Raw genomic sequence first — 14,766 nt, 5'->3', positions numbered from 1 at the left:
GTTAAGTCAAGAATGGATGCATATTTCCTTAAATGCAAAAAAAACCCCAAAAACAAAAAACAAAAAACCCCTGAGAACCTAATCAGCTTCATGCTGACAGGTAACAAATTAGAAGTGAGAATGAGGCCAGGAATGAAACAACGACCTCAGTCTCCTTGTTAGTCACCACCATTCTGGCTGCATTAACTAGTGCATGGACATGAAGAGTAAAACGAAAAAGAACAGGCAAAATTACGTATTTTTTAATAGATGAGAATTTTACCCTTGGAAAGCCCAAGAGAATTACATGAAAATATCAAAATATTCAGAAAATTCTGACCAATTTTTAAGTTAACAGTAAAAAATTGATAGCATCCCCATAAATAACCATGTGGGAAATGGAATGGAAAAATATCTCTTTAGAAAGAGCATAAATGATTGATATAAAGTTTACTTTCAAACTCAATGGAAAACCCTGAAAGTCACCTCAGTAAACAAAAATGCATCCTATTCTTAGTAAACCTCAGTATGGGGACTCTGGTGGGTGCAGTCAGTTAAGCGTCTGACTTTTGGTTTCCACTCAGGTCGAGATCTCAGGGTCATGAGATCGAGCCCCGTGTTGGGCTCCGTGCTCAGTGTAGAGTCTGCTTGTCCCTCTCCCTCCTCCTCTTTTTATCTAAAATAAATAAATAAACAAATCTTAAAAAAAACTTCAATATGAAAAAATGTCAGTTATTCCTTAATAAATTAATATAAAACAAATAACTATAGTGTTAAGATTTGCTGTGAATCCACATAAGCTGATTCAAAAGTGCTTTTTTAAAACTTTATTTATTTATTTACTTTGCATGAAGGATCCAAGGGACAGGGAAGAACTGAAAATACTTGTTACAAAATAAAACTTCAGGACACAATAAATCTGAAAGAACTATTTGCTTCTTTTATATAGAAGCTTTCCTGAGCACCTGAACGAAATCCAAAATGCAGCATAAAGACCACTGAAATCGATGAGTTCAACATACAGTGAAGAAAATGACATTTTTTTTCAATCTCAATTGAAAAGGAAAACACTAATTATTTAGTACCTTAAAATTCCTGATCTGTTTCTTTTACAAGTTTTGCGGCTCATACTCAAGAGTTCAACCTGTTTAACATGTCTAAGTTCAGACATATCAAAGCCTCAAAAAGTAAGGAAGGCTTGGGATTTTTTTTTTTTATTGCTTTCATGCAAATAGAGCTTCTGTTTTAAAAAAAAGAACAAATGAAGACTCAATTTTCCACACCCTCAAGAGTGAAGGAAGAAGTTCTCTATTTCCTTTTCACTAGGATATGGCCTCTTGTGGAAGTCATCTCTAAGACATTGCTTTTTTTCCCTCATAATAGTGGTCTTCATATTATTTTAGGGTTTAATCTGGATCTGAAAATCTGAAAAACATCATTAACAAGCGGCCCCTCTGGCTTGATTTCATTCCCTGGTCTTTTCAAAGTCACCACACTTGCCGCCTTTTTGGGAGCCGGGGCTGCATTGCATTGCTGTTCATGACGAGAGGTCACTCCTCCAGCCCTCTGGTCTTCTGCCTCGCAGTGGCCATCAGGCAGCTTTTCTCTTCACAGAAGATTTGGAGTCATCGATCACCTCACCCTTCACTAAGGACACGTCGCTGTTCTTAGTAAAATCAGGTTGTATCCAGAGGTCTGAGCCGCTGTCCTTTGGAGCCCTTCTGTAGCGCAGCAGGCTGATGGCACGGTCCCATGGCCAGTGTAGACTCCACAGCTGGGGATACACTTGAACACCAGAAATTTCAGAATTGTATGGGCTGTTGGCATGCTGTGGTGCCTCGCCTTCAAATGCAACTCACACGCCTCGGTCCTCACCAAGTGCCAAAGCAAAAGGGGCAAGTCAGTGCTTGTTTGCTGGGGCTCCCTCTGCCCTTGGAATGTCTGCCAGCCAGTATTGCCAAGTAGACTTCCTGCTCCCCAAGCTTGTTCTCTGGCAATGTGGCAATGAAATCAGGATGGGGGAAACATCAGGTTGCCGTTAGCATGGAGATCCAACTGAAAACCTTTGTTCCTGTAATCCACAGGTAGTTTCCTCTTCCCTCGGGGCATAGCCCTGTTGTGCTCTGAAAGGCCTTTAATGTCACGAAAGTGCATGAACAGAACACGCACCCCAGGCCATTTGCAAGTGATAGATAAGCTCTTCTTCCTGGAACATTAAGCATTTACAAGAAAGACACAGAACTGTTTTTTCACTTGTCCACTTTACACATGCGGCACATGCTGCCAGGTTTTTGGGCTCCAAGTTTCCAGCAGATTTGGATTCGCTGTGCTTATAAGCTACCTCCATAGCAACCTGGGAGATGCTGGAAGGGAAGAGCTCGTTGCAAACCAGACAGGTTTTCCACTGCTCTGCCTGTTTGAGCACCTGGTTCACTTCTGCTGCTGATGGAGAGGCCTGAGCAAACCCATTCCTAGTGGCATTTACCGCCGCTGGAGGAGATGGCAGGCAGGAGCTGGATGGGCATCTGGGGCAGGAGGGCCAGTGGCAAGGCCTCCTGGAGGCACAGGCAATGTCAGAGACACTGGGGCAAGCGTGGATGGGGGAGTCCCATTCACCTGTTTCCCCATCAGCGTGAGTTGTCTGAGAATAGAGCCTGACGGGAGGAATGTGGGGTTTGAAGGGCTGCCAGGTGTCACTGGCCGGCCTGCGGGGAGCACTCCTGACATGACAGGCTGACGAAGCTGAAGAACACCGGAATTAATACCCTGATTCGTAGGGAGAGCAGCACCTGCTGAGACTGGCTGGTTGGGAGAAGGGAGCCCAGGTGGGACCGCCTGGCCTGCAGGAGGGACCCCAGAAGTCGCTGTCTATCCCAAAGGGACAACCCCAGCAAGAAGGACTCCTGATATGACTGTCCGACTCTTGGAAATCACCCCTGCTGAGACCCCCTGAAGAACCCCCAGGAGTGACAGGTGGACAGATAAGGACGCCAGGCCTGGGCAGGTCTGTCCACGGCAAGATCTCCAGGCCCAACAGGCTGGCTAAGGGATAAAGGGTGCTGGGCGGATGGTCTGTGTTGGGGTCCGTAATCAAAGGAATGAGACTGACACAAAGCGAAAATCAAGCAAAGCTTTATTTCGCGCCATGCATCAGAAACCACACTGACCGGTAGGTGCCAGAGCCTTGCTGGGGGCCACGCCTCCTTGCCCTGGGGTCCCTCCTGGAGGCTCCCTGCCTCACCCTCGCTGTACCACAGGCCGCTCCCTGGGACGAGGCTGCTCCTGACGAGGCCGCGCCGCCGGCTCCTGACGCTGCTCCCGGTGGCGCTGCTTCTCGGGGCGGCGAAGGCGCTCCCCGGACTCGTGACAGTGCGAGTGGCGGCGGCGCAGCTGTCAAGGAGGCCGCTCCTGATGAGGCCGCTCCCAGCGCTGCCACTCCTGACACTCCCAATGATGAAAAGGGCGCTGTCACTCTCCACAACCCTGACACTAGCACTCCTACCACTACCCTAACGGCTCCCAATGGCTCCCCTAATGGCTACTCTAACTCCTCCTGCTACCCCCCCCTCCCCCAAACCTCACAGACCAGCCTTTATAGAGGTGGTTGAGCCCGGCCCACACACAGGTGGCCAGTGGGATTGCAACTCCCCTCAGTAAATATATGCACGCCCCACTGATTGGCCGTCTCCATCTAGCTGGCCTGGCCCGCCCCTACATTCCCCCCTTTTCTTTGGATATTAGTCAAATCCTTGACCTTTCAGCCAGTTCTATGCACTCCTCTTGTAAGGGGGCTACATTGAGCATGTAATACTGGGGCCAAAAAGTAACAGTAGTGCACAGTCCGCTGAGGAGTTCGCCATTCAGCACTTTGTATAACCTTTTCCATTTTTTTTCCTAATTCTGTTCATCTAATTTCCCATCTATACTTTTCATAAACAGGTAAAAATAGGAGCAACAATAAACTCACAGTATTTTTAGTCTTAGCTTCAGTCCATGGTCAGCGGGGTCTGTGGCTGCAGCTTCCTTCTCTGGGGGGCGTCCTCATCCTCGGCTCGTTTGACAAGACCCACATGAATCCAGACCCTAATGCCTTCTACTTTTACTGCTGTGGGGGTGGTCAAGATAACAGTAAATGGTCCCTTCCATTGAGGCTCCAAGTTTCCCACTTGATAGCGACGTATCCAAACCAAGTCCCCGGGTTGGTAAGGATGTGGTTTCACCTCCGTCTCCGTCCCAGTGTGGGCAGTCTGGATCCCTGAGTGGGCTTTTTTTAAGACAGACTGTAATGCCTGCAGTGACTGGAGTACAGATTGATCAGTCGTATCTGCTAGGGCAACTCTTGTAGTCAAGGACGGGGGGGGGGGGGTGGGGGTCTCCCAAACATTATTTCAAATGGGGTCACCTTGCTTAAATAGGGTGTACATCATGCCCTGAGGAGGGCGAAAGGAAGGAGATCTGCCCATCCACCGCCAGTCTCAAGAATTAGTTTTGTCAAGGTCTCTGTAAGAGTCCAGTTCATTCTCTCTACTTGCCTGGAACTCTGGGGCCGGTAGGCACAATGCAGTTTCCAGTTAGTGCCCACGGTGTTGGCCAATGCCTGTGAGACTGAACTCACAGATGCAGGGCCATTGTCTGACCCAATTGCTAGAGGCATCCCAAACCTAGAAATTATTTCTTCTAGTAGCTTTTTGGCTACCACTCCTGCCGTCTCATGTTTGGCGGGAAAATCCTCTACCCAACCCGAAAAGGGATCTACAAAAACTAACATGTACTTGTGCCCATATTTTCCAGGTTTCATTTCTGTAAAATCTATTTCCCAATAAATTCCTGGTTCCTTACCTCTTTCTCTTTTCCCTCTTCCCATTTTAGTTCTTCCCACATTAACTGCCTAGCATTGAGCACATCTATCAACTACATCCTGAACCATATGCCCTAATTTAGAAACCTGGAACTGCTTGCCTATAAGTTCCTTGAGTTGCGTATCCCCAAATGAGTATCCTGATGTATCTGGTCTACTAACTCTTTGCCCAGTTTTTGAGGAAGAATTATTTTTCCTGCTTCAGTCTTAGCCCAATCCCCTTCATAGTCCAATTTAACCCATTTCTGTAAATACTTTAAATCTTCTTCAAATAGTTCAGTTTTTCTGGTAGGGCTGGAGCCAGGAGTGTAACCAGTTCTTGCACTGTTTCTCGGACTGCTTGCTTCACGGCTTGATCTGCTAATTGGTTTCCTTTTGAAATCAGATCAGTCCCCTTTTGGTGTCCCGGGCAATGCATAACGGCCACCTCTTTTGGGTCCCAAATGGCTTGGAGGAGAGCCAATATTTCTCCTCTGTTTTTAATTCCTTTTCCTTCTGCTGTTAATAGGCCCCTTTCTTTATAAATAGCCCTGTGTATATGGAGAGTAACAAAGCTGTACCTGCTGTCCATATAGATGTCGGCGGTTTTATCTTTGGCCATCTGCAGTGCCTTAGTGAGTGCAATCAGTTCCGCTTTTTGTGCCGAAGTTCCATGTGGCAGGGCTGCTGTCCAGAGTTTCTGCTCAGGAGAAACTACCGCAGCCCCTGCATACCTCTTTCCATTGACCATGTAGCTACTCCCATCTGTGAACAGAGTCATCTCGGCATCCGGGAGGGAAATGTCTCTGAGATCCGGCCTTATTCCTGCAACTTGGGTTAGGACCACATGACCACCCGCAGTCATGTGGGTGGTCAGTCAGCTCCTCTGGCAGCAGCGTGGCTGGATTTAGCACCACTGGGGGCCGGAAGGTCACTCTTGGTTCATTGAGGAGGAGGGCCTGATACCCCGTCACTCGGGCATTTGTCATCCATTGGCCTGGTGCAGTCCGGAGAAGGCCCTCGATAGCGTGTGTGGTGGTTATGATGAGATTTTGACCCAAAGTCAGTTTACTTGCATCCTTGACCAGGAGGGCTGTGGCAGCAATTATGTGGAGACAAGGGGGGAACCCAGCTGCTATTGGATCTAGTTTCTTGCTAAGATAGGCTACTGGCCTTTGCCAAGGCCCCAGGGTGTGAGTTAAAACTCCTTTGGCCACCCCTGCTTTTTCATCCACATACAAGTGGAAGGGCTTGGTAACATCTGGGCTGGCCAATGCTGGGGCACACAGTAGGGCTGTTTGTAATTCCCGAAATGCTCCTTCGGCCTCAGCTGTCCACTCTATCGTAGTGAGCCCCCTTTTGCCAGTTCGTAGAGAGGTTGTTCAATCTTTGCAAACCGCGGTATCCACAGCCTACAGTAACCCACTGTCCTAAGAAACTCCCTCACTTGTTGGGTCGTTTCCTGTTTCCTGTTTCACTGTTTCCTGGACTCAGACAGTGAACGCACTCCCTCGTGAAGATCAAAGCCTAGATATGTGGCATGGTTCTGACAGAGCTATGCTTTCTTTGCTGACACCCGATACCCTTTTTCCTGCAGAGTCTGTAAGAGAGCTCTTGTCCCCCGCAAGCATGACTCATAGTCCTCAGCGGCTATCAGCAAGTCATCAACATACTGTAACAGAGTGACTCCTGGGTTGGAGGTTCTATACTCACACAAATCCTCGTGTAGGGCCTCATCAAAAATGGTGGGTGAATTCTTGAATCCTTGGGGAAGTCTTGTCCAGGTGAGTTGGCCTTGAAACCCTTTCTGTGGGTCGGACCACTCAAAAGCAAAAAGGGTCTGAGATTCCCTTGCTAAAGATATGCAGAAAAATGCATTCTTGAGATCTAAGGCGGTATACACAGTTCTTTTGGGGCCCAGGAGGGAAAGTAGGGTATAGGGGTTAGGCACTGTCGGGTGGATATCTTCAACCCGTTTGTTAACTTCCCACAAGTCCTGGACAGTTCGGTACTCCCCAGTCTCGGCCCTTTTGATGGGCAGCAAAGGTGTGTTCCATGGAGATTTGCAAGGAACTAGGATCCCATCTCCTCGGAGGCGGTTAATATGTTTTCTGATCCCTTCCTTTGCTTCCCGGGGAAGGGGGTACTGCCAAACGTGAATAGCCGTAGCCCTCGCCTTTAATTGTACCACCACTGGAGGTTGTTCCTTGGCCAAGCCAGGGGGCTTCCCTTCTGCCCAGACCTCGGGAAACTCAACTTGTAGGATTTGGAGAAGGCTCCCCGCCTTTGTCTCCTCTGGATTTGAGACTGGCTCATAAAGGAGGTATTCATCTACTGACATAAGCACCTGTACAGTGGGTTGTCTCAAGGTTACAGTCATGTCTCCTTCCGAGAACTGAATGCCAGCTCTTAACTTATGGAGGAGATCTCTTCCCATCAAGTAATATGGGGAATTAGGGAGGACGAAAAATCAATGTTTAATTACTCCCGAGGCCAAATTTAAAGTCCTTTCTGTTGTCCATTTATGTCTCTCTGTGCCATTTGCTCCTTGTACCCAGACTTCTTCTCCAGATAGTTTTCCCATAGGTTTAAGTAATGATGAAAATTGGGCTCCCGTGTCCACCAAAAAATCAACTGATGTCCCCTCCACTTCAATTTTTACCCGAGGTTCGGGGAGGGGCTCCGAACCATGGCCCCTTCCGTCTCTGGTGGCGAGCATTGCTGTCTTCTTTCTGCGGCACTCCCTGGCCCAATGTCCTTTTCCCTTACAGTAAGCTCACTGATCTGAATCTAAGTCTTCCCACCTACCTTCTCTGCACTTAGGCTTTTCCTTCCATTTACTATCCCCAACCTGTTTCCTCCCCACCTCATGTAATGCTAAAACCTTAACCAGTTTTTTTGTCTGTTTTTCATCCTCTTGTGCATCCCTGTTGTTAAACACCTTTTCTGCTATTCCCACTAACTCAGTCAGATTCTTCCCTTCAAATCCTTTGATTTTCTGAAGTTTCCTCCTTATATCTGGGGCTGACTGACTAACAAACCCAAGATTCATTGCCCTCTGATTTTTGGGTGCCTCAGGGTCGATTGGGCTATACATTTTATAGGCTTCAATTAGCCTTTCTAGGAAAGCTCCTGGAGACTCATTCTTACCTTGAGTCACCATACTAATTTTAGATAAATTTATGGGTCTTCTTGCAGCTGCACAGAGGCCTCCCAGTAGAGCCTGGCGGTAGAAATCTAAGCTCTCCTTACCTTCATCGGAATTTGGATCCCAGTAAGGGGGTTCCCTTGGGCAGTAGTCTTCCATTCGGCGGGGATCAAGGTCCTTACCAAGTCTCTCGCTTATTACCTTATGGGTTTCTCGCATGATGTGATCCCTCTCTTCCGCGTTAAAGAGAGCCATAAGGAGCTGTTGAATATCCACCCAGGTAGGTTGGTGGGTAAGAAAAACAGTCTCCAAGAGACTAATTAAATTCTGAGGGTAGACAGAAAAGGATTTGTGTTGGATCTTCCAGTTGTAGATGTCGGAAGAGGAGAAAGGGATATAGCCTAGGTGGGGGCGCCCTCTCCTATCCGGTAGAGCAACCTCACGGAGAGGCAGCATTGGCGCAGACAGTACTGGTGAGGTAAAGGGAGGATGAGGGGGATAGAGGAAAGGGAAAGGATCAGGGCACTCTCTCTGCTTGTTGGTGCCATAGGTAGACCCTGACCGCGTATGAGATGGACTGGTAAAGGCATCTCGGGACCAAGAGTCAGATTTAGGGGACAGATAATGGGGGGGGGGGAAATTCCACATCCTCCACATCCGATGGAGGTAGGACGGTCTTCTTCCCTGGCTCCCCCTCATCTGTCTGTTCTGGTTTTGGTGCTCTGACCTGCCTTAGAGGGAGAGAGATGGTTTCATTAGCAGGGGGAAGGTGGGACTTGAGCCATGACGGTGGATCTTCTATCAGATATCACCAGGCCACAATGTATGGTATTTGGTCTCGATATAGATCGAAGACCTCACTCAGGGTAGAATAGATCTGAGCTAAGGCAAATGTTCCTTCTGGCAGCCACCCTGTGGAGAAAGTGGGCCACTCTAATGGACAGGGTGTTTTTAGTTTTCCCAGGTAAACCTTGTCACCTGACTGAGTGGCTTTACCTTGGAAATCCTTGAAATGTTCAAGAACAAGTCCTAGAGGCGTCACAGGTCCCTTACTCCCTGCTTGTCCCATTTCTCCAAATACAACAAATAACACAACAGACAATAAAAAAACAAGGCAGAGACAACCACAGGCCCAGCGATCCCAATCCAGAGCCTGCTGCTGGTGGGGACTTTCTTGGTCCCCTGCAAACACAACAAACCACACAACAAACAAAAGAACCAGGCAAAGACAACTGCAGGCCCAACAATTCTTACCCAGAACCTGCCACTGGTGGGGATTTCTTTACCCCCAGACTGTCTAGGGGGACTCGAACCTCCCATATGTCTAGGGGGACTCAAACCCCCCATATGTCTAGGGGGACTCGAAACCCCCGACCGTCTAGGGGGACTTGAACCCCCCGACCGCCTAGGGGGACTCAATCCTCACAACTGTCTAGGGGGACTCGAACCCCCCGTACGTCTAGGGGGACTCAAACCCCCCAACCGCCCAGGGTCGATCTACCAGCAGAGGGATGGGGTGTCCCCGCATCCACTCCAGCCCTGGGGAGCATGGCCACACCCAGCTTCTCCCCGGCGGGCTATACCCTGGAGCTCCGCAACCAGACAGACAGACAAGATCTCAATAGAGGCTTTTTTCCGAAATTCCGATGCTGGCTCAGTTCTCGTCATTTGATCCCAGACGAGCCCCCAATGTTAGGGTCCGTGATCAAAGGAATGAGACTGACACAAAGCGAAAATCAAGCAAAGCTTCATTTCGCGCCATGCATTAGAAACCAACTGACCGGTAGGTGCCTGAGCCCCATGTATTAGAAATCAAACTGACCGGTAGGTGCCTGAGCCTTGCTGGGGGCCACCACCTCCTTGCCCTGGGGTCCCTCCTGGAGGCTCCCTGCCTCACCCTCACTGTACCACAGGCCGCTCCCCGGGACGAGGCCTCTCCTGACGAGGCCGCTCATGACAAGGTCGCTGTCAATGAGGCTGCTCCCGGCGGCACCGCTGCTCAGGGTGGCGAGGGCGCTCCCCGGACTCGTGACAGCGCGAGCGGTGGCGCCGCTGCCAACGAGGCCACTCCTGACGAGGCCGCGCCACCGGCTCCTGACGAGGCTGCTCCCAGCGGCACCGCTGCTTGGGGTGGGGAGGCTGCTCACGGCAGCGCCGCTGCTCGGGGCAGCGAGGCTTCCAGCAATGCTGCTCCCGATGCTCCCAGTGACGAAAAAGGCGCTGTTACTCTCCACAACCCTGACACTACCACTCCTACTACTACCCTAACAGCTCCCAATGGCTCCTCTAATGGCTCCTTCTACTGGCTACTTTAACTCCTCCTGCTACCCCCCCCCCCCCCCCCCCCGCCAAAACCTCACAGACCAGCCTTTATAGAGGTGGTTGAGCCTGGCCCACGCACAGATGGCCAATGGGATTGCAATTCACCTCAGTAAATATATGCATGCCCCGCTGATTGGCCATCTCCATCTAGCTGGCCTGGCCGCCCCTACAATCTGGTTTATGGGGAGGACGCCGGTTCTAACAGACATTTAGAGGTCCGACTGGCTGACTCAAGGGCAACATGGGAGGAGTCGCTGACTGAGCAAGTGGGACTCTGTGAGAAGGAAAGACAGGCTGGGGAGCGGAGGGAGGCAGAGGACTGGAGACTAGAGTCACATGGGACTGCGCCACGGCAGGCAGAGAAGTAGTGAGGCTTCTATCAGTGCCCCAGGCCACAGTCACTGGCTGGACCATGGTCTGGCTCAGCTGTGAGATGTAGGGATGTGGCTGCAACGTCCAGAGCGCTGCCGTTTGCTGGTACAGCCCAACATACCGCTGGCTTTGGAGCAACATGCATTTGCCTCACAAGTCCAGTCGTCTTAATATGTCCTGAAACCATGGATCTAAGTTTATTCTCCAAATCCCTGTGTAGATCTGATGTCAAAATAGGATACATAAAAGCATCCCGGCTGTGGCATTGGCATTGCATTTTTTATAATAATACTGGTCATGTGGTAGCATCTTCTCAGTAGAAAAGCTGTCCTTGATTTTTCATTGCTTGCCCATTTCCTCCGGTGCTGGCCAAAGGAGGAGTGAATTAAGTCGTGACAATGGGCTACCAGCGCATGTTTCTTCATGCAGCGTGTTTGAAAAGTTAAATTTTAAGCATGTAAAACTTATCAGATCCTTCTCGAAGACTTAGTTGCACCCAAAATATTCACTGGGTAGTTCTGGACTTTCCAAACAGGTGCATGGAACATTCTGAAGTGCCTTCCCATAATTTGGGATTGAGAAGAAAATACACAGTTTAGGCAAGGGGTCACTAGCTCCTGATCGATGTCATCTTCATGGTAATGATGAAAATGATTTCTGAATGAAGTAAGCATTTTGTGGAGTATTTATAGAGCCTACAGCAGTATGGCTTTGTTCGAGATCTTTCTTTCCAGAAGGTTCTCCAAGAGAAATCTCTCTCCATGATGTGTTTAAAAAAAAAAAAAAAAAAGTACTTCTCTCCTGCATCAAAGCCTTTAAGGTCCTTGCAACTCCTTGCAGCTGTCAAGCCCAGTATCTGCAAAAATGCCTTTCACCTTTTTTTTTTTTTTTTTTACCTCCCTGATATCAAGATCTTCTACAAGATTTTGAAACATTTTTGAATTTTCTCCGAGTGGTCCCTGGGTGGCTCAGTCCATTGGGCGTCTGACTCTTGATGTCAGCTCAGGGCTTGATCTCAGGGTCATGTGTCCAAGCCCCAAACCCTCACCTAGAAGAGGAGCTGTCAAGAATCTCATGATGGTGTTCCTAGGAACAGCAAAGACTCTGGACCTGGACTTCCTGGGTTCAAATCAGGTCCACGGTTTATAAACTGTGTGAACCCTGGCAAATCACTTAATCCCTGGGCTTCGGGTGCCTACCTCCAACCTAAGATGAACACATACTTTCCTCAAGCCCTACTTGTTACCTGCGAACCCCCACTGGTATGCAGACTCCCAGCCATACTGACTGCGTTAGGCCTGGGTGTTCCCTGTGGGTCTTCTGGTACCTACCTCCTGGTGGGGGAGGTCCACTGCCCTCCCTCCCACAGGTGATTCCTCAAGGCCTCAAGGGTCTGTGTTACCCTTCTATTCAATTATAACGAGTGTTAACAGCATTCTAGCAAGTCTTTGCTCACATTCAAAGAAAACACTTAAAATATCTATCCCGGCACCTGGGTGGCTCAGTCAGTTAAGCGTTTGTCCTCAACTCAGGTCATGATCCCCGGGACCTGGGATGGAGTCATGTTCCTGGCTCCCTGCTCAGCAGGGACTCTGCTTCTTCCTCTGCCTCAGCCCTGCTCATGCCCTCTCTCTCTCAAATAAATAAAATTTAAAAAAAAAAACCTACCAGTATCCAAGTGTGTACTATCTGAACCAGCAGGTCTCATTTCTGATGTTCCAAAGCCGAATGTTAGTAGAAATTCTGCAATCACAATTTGTGTCAATGCAGTCAGCAAAGGCAAATGAAAAGTTGGCATTTTAATATCATCATCTGCATATCCGTCATCCATGTTCTGGTCAGGAATGCAGGGCTGAAGGGCTGGGACTGGCTCTGGCTGCCAGGCTGCCCTCCCACAGCCCTCTCTCCCTAGGGTGAAACTGCCCCAGGCCAGAGCTTAATGCCACCAGATCCCCATGGCCAACCTCAGGGGTCACTCCAGGCTCCTCCCAGGAGAGGCTCCAGGGAACCAGGTTGTGGGGAGGCATGGCCCATGGGGGGCCTCACTCCCTACCATCTTCCCCCTTTATTTTTTTTTAAGTAGGTTGCACATTCAGGGCGGGGCTTGAACTAACAATCCTGAGATTAAGAGTCACATGCTCTACTGACTGAGCTAGCCAGGCACCCCGATTTAAAATTTCATAGACATCAGGAAAATTTCAAATCAAAACCTCATTGAGATACCACCTTACCCCAGTCAGAATGGCAAAAATGAACAAGGCAGGAAACAACAAATGTTAGCGAGGATGTGGAGAAAGGGGAACCCTCTTACACTGTTGGTGGGAATGCAAGTCGGTGCAGCCACTTTGGAAAACAGTATGGAGGCTCCTCAAAAGAATAAAAATAGAGCTTCCCTATGACCCAGCAATTGCAGTACTGGGTGTTTATCCCAAAGATACAGATGTAGTGAAAAGAAGGGCCAGATGCACCCCAATGTTCATAGCAGCAATGTCCACAATAGCCAAACTGTGGAAGGAGCCAAGATGCCCTTCAACAGATGAATGGATAAAGAAGATGGGGGTCCATATATACAATGGAATATTACTCAGCCATCAAAAAGGATGAATGCCCACCATTTGCATCAGTATGGATGGAACTGGAGGGGATTACGCTGAGTGAAATATGTCAAGCAAGAAAGACAGTTATCCTGTGGGTTCACTTATATGTGGAACATAAGGAATAGCATGGAGGACATTAGGAGAAGGGAAAAATGCAAGGGGGGAAATCAGGGGGAGAGGAACCACGAGAGACTGTGGACTCTGGGAAAAAAAAAAACTGAGGGTTTCAGAGGGGAGGTGAGTAGGGGGATGGGTTAACCCAGTGATCAGTATTAAGGAGGGCATGGATTACACAGAGCACCAGGTGTTACATGCAAACAATCATGGAACACTACATCAAAAACTAATGAAGTACTATATGGTGACTAACTTAACATAATAAAAAAGATAAAATGTAAGCAAGAAACAAAATGAAAATAAACCCACCATAAGAATTTTTCAGTAGGAAAAATAAATATGTATGAGTAGCTATTTTTTTAAAAAGAAGATTCTTGAATCTGATAGTGTTTGCTCTATTAGACATGAAAATACATTATATTATAGTTACTGATTCCTAAAAGTTTTGGCACTGGACCATGAATAGAAAGATTGATTAAATATAAGATTCTGTAGGTTTATTAGAAATGTATTCAGTGATCTAGTGCATGATAAAGGTGTCATTTCATATGATTTGGAAGTAATAATTCAGTAAATAAGAATAATTGGAAAATAATCTGGGGGAAAGTAGCATGATCACTACTTCAGAACTAATTCAAGATGAATCAAAATTTTAAATGTTAAAATGAGAGATGAGAAAGGAAAATAGAAATTGTTGTTAACCTAGCAATTCTGCTTTTAAAAACGTGTACTGAAGAAGTATTTGTCCATGATAATAAAGACACTTCCCCCAGGACATTTACTACAGCTCTGCCTTGTACTAGCAGAAGTCTACAATGAGAAATAGTCAGTAGATTTCATTAATCAGAAAAGGTACAGTCCTATAACGGAATCTATTTGGTTCTTTAAAAAATGAGGCACACACAAACACACATAATGACTATAGTAAGTGAAGTGGAAAAAGCAAGACACAGTGTGTGTTCAGTGTGCTGTCATTGTGTACAAGGATCAGGTGGATGGACATGTCTTTATGGATGTAGGTACCAGTGTACAAATAGTTCTAAATATAAGTTATATGCATTGATTTACTTTTAGATACAGAGTATCGGTAATGGTACCCTTGTACTGCATGTATATATTAACACTTCCTGAATATATATACCAGAAGCTGTCAGGATTGAGTCTCTGGGGAGAGACCCAGAGTACTGGGTTGTGAGGGTGAATTTTATTTGATGAGATTTGTTCCTGTGTCATTTGAATATTTGTATATTTTAAAATGTGTATGAGAACCTTCTAAAATAATATAAAGTCCAGAATACATTAGCCATAAATTGGGATCTTTTATAAAATCAAACTACAAGAAAATAGGACCTGTATTTTGCCTATCTCTGATGCTATTTTCAATTAAATTTTTT

At 47.5% G+C, this 14,766-nt stretch overlaps 1 pseudogene; it reads right to left on the bottom strand.

Moving 5' to 3' along the window:
* Positions 1-11,593, bottom strand: part of LOC123929352 — a 97,082-nt pseudogene extending 85,489 nt beyond the window's left edge.
* Positions 11,594-14,766: the final 3,173 nt, after the last annotated feature.

This window comes from Meles meles, chromosome 18, assembly GCF_922984935.1.
Source record: "Meles meles chromosome 18, mMelMel3.1 paternal haplotype, whole genome shotgun sequence".
NCBI classification, from domain to species: domain Eukaryota; kingdom Metazoa; phylum Chordata; class Mammalia; order Carnivora; family Mustelidae; genus Meles; species Meles meles.
The sequence above is the reverse complement of the archived record's forward strand: the minus strand, read 5'-3'. Positions and strand labels throughout refer to the sequence as shown.